This window comes from Notamacropus eugenii, chromosome X (assembly GCF_028372415.1).
Source record: "Notamacropus eugenii isolate mMacEug1 chromosome X, mMacEug1.pri_v2, whole genome shotgun sequence".
In the NCBI taxonomy this organism is placed as follows: Eukaryota; Metazoa; Chordata; class Mammalia; order Diprotodontia; family Macropodidae; genus Notamacropus; species Notamacropus eugenii.
In genome coordinates, this window is record NC_092879.1 from 63,142,524 (window position 1) to 63,145,907 (window position 3,384).

General features: G+C 47.5%; 1 long non-coding RNA gene across 1 annotated transcript; it reads right to left on the bottom strand.

Moving 5' to 3' along the window:
• Positions 1–2,116: 2,116 nt before the first annotated feature.
• On the bottom strand, positions 2,117–3,384 carry LOC140515973 (uncharacterized). Its single transcript, XR_011971228.1, has 4 exons — positions 3,210–3,384; positions 3,077–3,138; positions 2,694–2,760; positions 2,117–2,172 (listed from the first exon to the last, which is right to left on the bottom strand). It is a non-coding gene; the product is annotated as an uncharacterized lncRNA (long non-coding RNA).

The window sequence follows — 3,384 nt, forward strand, 5'->3', positions numbered from 1 at the left end:
GGCCTTGCATTGGGGAATGCATGGAGTCCAGCCCTCTAGCAACTACGTATTGGAGGGAGGGGAACCTGGTATTTCTGAAGTCCCTACTATGTGCTAGGCACTTGGCTAAGCACTTTTACAAATATTTCCTCATAACATGCCTGAGATCTAGCCAGCTTTGCGCAATACTTTTAAGAATTTGGATTTCATAATACTCTGTCTGTGTATGTATGTGCCTCTGTGTGTATATCTCTGTGTATGTGTATGTCTCTGTGTGTATATTTCTGTGTGTGTGTTTCCACATCCTGGTATAGGTTAGGGAGGGAAAAGTGAGTGGAAACACTTGCCAAACTCTCAGAAAATACGTGGAGTAAACATGTGACTGAGGCCTGTGGGATCAGTTCAGCAATTCTCGAGACCCAGGTCTTCACCTGCTGACCTTCAGTACCAAGTTCTGGCAGAAGCTCCAGGACGACCAATCAGGCAGTCAGTCTCTCCCATAAACCTGCCAACTTAAACTTTGTTGGAGGAGCCTAGGACAGTGCACAAAGCTCTAACACAGTACCCAACCCTGGAGCTGTCCAGCATCTTCCCTCTTGCCCTCCCCTCCACACTCATTTTGTTTCCTCTTGGTCTTCTCCCCTCCACCCCCATCTTTTCCCAACTTCAACCCTCCTCCACCTCACAACTCCTCCTTTGTCTCCCTTTCCCCACCCTCTTTTTTCCCCACTCTTTTCCAATCCTTCCTAATTACCTGTGTCATTTGGACACATCACTTTTGTGTGTGTGTTTCTCAGTGGCATCTGGCAAAAAAAGGAAAGTGTTGAATTTGAATCCCTTCCAGCCTCCACTGTCTGATGCTGGGATTCTCTCCTGCACTTTCCTCCCTTCCCCCACCACCCTTCCTTCTTACTCCACCCCCTACTTTGTCTCCTCTCTACCACACCCCAATCAGAGGAAGAACAGTGCTTGACAACTGTTGCTCAGAAATCAGAGGACCTGGATGTAAATCCTCATTTTGGCTCTTACTCCCAGTGTGACCCAGTGTAAATCATTTAACTTTGCTGGCCTTTCCATCCATCTTTACATCCAGGGAGAGTGTTTGATTAGAGGATCCCTGAGATCCATCCCAGCTCTAAATCGACCCCCTTACCAGAACTTTCCTTTCCAGCATTTCCTCCATCTCCTCCCCACTCTTGCTTGTCCTGCCGTTTCCTCACCTTTCCTTCCTCATCTTTTCTAAGGCATATACCCCCAAACTGCCATCCTCATCCTCTTCCTCCTCCTCCACATTTCAAGTATTTTCTGACCCCTATGTCCCTTTACGTCTAAGTAGTCTCAGGAGGGAAGTTCCATGAGAGGAAAGGGAGTCAGAGGACCTGGGACCTAAAAGCATCTTTGATTTATTACATTTGCAACTTCAGACAAGTCACTGATGTTTCCTTCAGTTTCACTGCTTTTGGACTGCCTGGACTGAGTGGGCCCTTACAGATTGAACTTTAGGATCCTGTGGTCGACTCTTCCCTTCCTCCTCATGCTGTCCTCTCTGCTCTCTCCCCTCCCCTTTCTTCCCCCTTTCCCAACCTCTCCTATCACCTTACCTTACCTTCCCCCTTTGCTTCATACCTGATTCTCCTGCCTTCCCAGAACTACCCAGTCAGCCTTTTGATCCAGTTTGACCTCATCATCCTTTCTTGCTCCCTCCTTCCTCCTTGGTTTCCCTCTCTTGTCTTCTCCCAACCCATATATGCTTATGATGACATCTGTACTTACAGGAGAGCTGGTTCCCTCCCCCAGGGCCTTGCAGGTCAGCTGAGGCAGTACAGTGTTGAGCCCTACTGTTCGCTGTCCATCCTTGGTGTCCAACTGCCTCTTGTGTTTGGTGGCAGCCTGGTGAAAGGAATATAGAGTCCTGCCTTTGGAAAAGAAAGATCTAGTTTCATTTCCTAACTCTCGTATATGCTGGCTGAGTGATCATGAGTATTAACCTCAGTGTCCTCAAGCAGTTGTCTAAGAGGGTCAGTTGATCACGATCATAAGAGGAAATTTCAATCATGTAAATTAATCACATCATTGAAATCAGAAAATTTACCCCAATGTACAAATTCGTAGTCCTAATAATACTCTGTCTTCATCATTGGTGTTTGCTGGAGAACCTCATTCACCCTCTTGTTACCTGGAGTTCAGACTGTCCTAAGCCAAAGAAGACAGAGGGAGAGATGAAAGAAGGCAGCCCCTTCTACCTCTAAAGGTTTTCCTTCTCCATAGCTTTATAGGGGGCTCCCTGGTGGGATCTCAAATTGGCAAAATTAGTGTCATTAGTAATCCACTGCCCTGCCCCCCAGCTAGAGCACAGAGCCATGCTGGAGCTGTCCAGCCTCCTCCCCTTCTCCTCTCCTGTCTCCCCTCCCCCCTTCTTCCAGCCCAGCCTCTTTTCCATGTACACCTCTTCCTTTTTGCCCCTACCTCTTTCTGTCCTTTTTACCATACTCCTTTCTTCATTCTCTCATAGTTTCTTCTCCTCCCCTCCTATTCCATCTCTGCTCCCCATGTGTCAACTTTCCTGTAATCCTTTCCTCTGTTCTCCTACCCTTTCTTTCTCTTTCCTTCCCTCTTCATCCTTTCCTCCCCATCATTTGCTTCTTTCCTTGATGTTTTCCAGTCTTTCTTCCCCTTCCCTGACTTTTAATGCTTTTCTTATTCAGCATTCTCACCTCTTTCCATTGTTTCCTCCTCCTTCCTCCACCTTCACCTTCATCAGGCATCAGGGAAGGCTGAGTCCTTAAGTGGAAAGATCAGTGGCCCTGGAGTCAGGGAACCCAGAGTTCAAATTCCACCTTATTACCTGTGTCACCTGGAGAAAGTGGCTTAATTTTCATGTGGTTCAGTGACATCTTCTCTGTACAGAAAGGGTTGGATTAGTTGGTACCTGAGTTCTCTTCCAGCTCTAAAGTATCCCTTCTTCTCCTCTCTCCAGCATTTCCTCCCTCTCACCTCTGCCACCCCTTTCCATCACCCACTTTTTGATCCTCTTTCCCTTCACATCATTTCATTTCTCCTCCCTTCACCAGACCCCCCTGCCTCCTCTTCCTCTTACCCACACTTTCCTGTCTCCTTTCCTCCTCCATTTCCCTCGAAGGACTGAGAAGATACAGACACCTGGAAAGGAAAGAGCAGAGCCTTGTGAATCACAAGACCTGAGATCAAAGCCCATCTCTTACCTTTACTACCTTGGTGATCCCAGGCAGTTCACTGAACTTTTTGTCAATGAGGGTTGACCCAGGTGACCTCTAGGGATCTTTCCACCTCTCAGTATGGGATCCTCTGATCCCCTCCTCCTTTTCTATTCCCTCATGCCTTCTATTTCTCTCCTTCCCCCTTTCTTCCTCCTCCCCTACCCTCTTC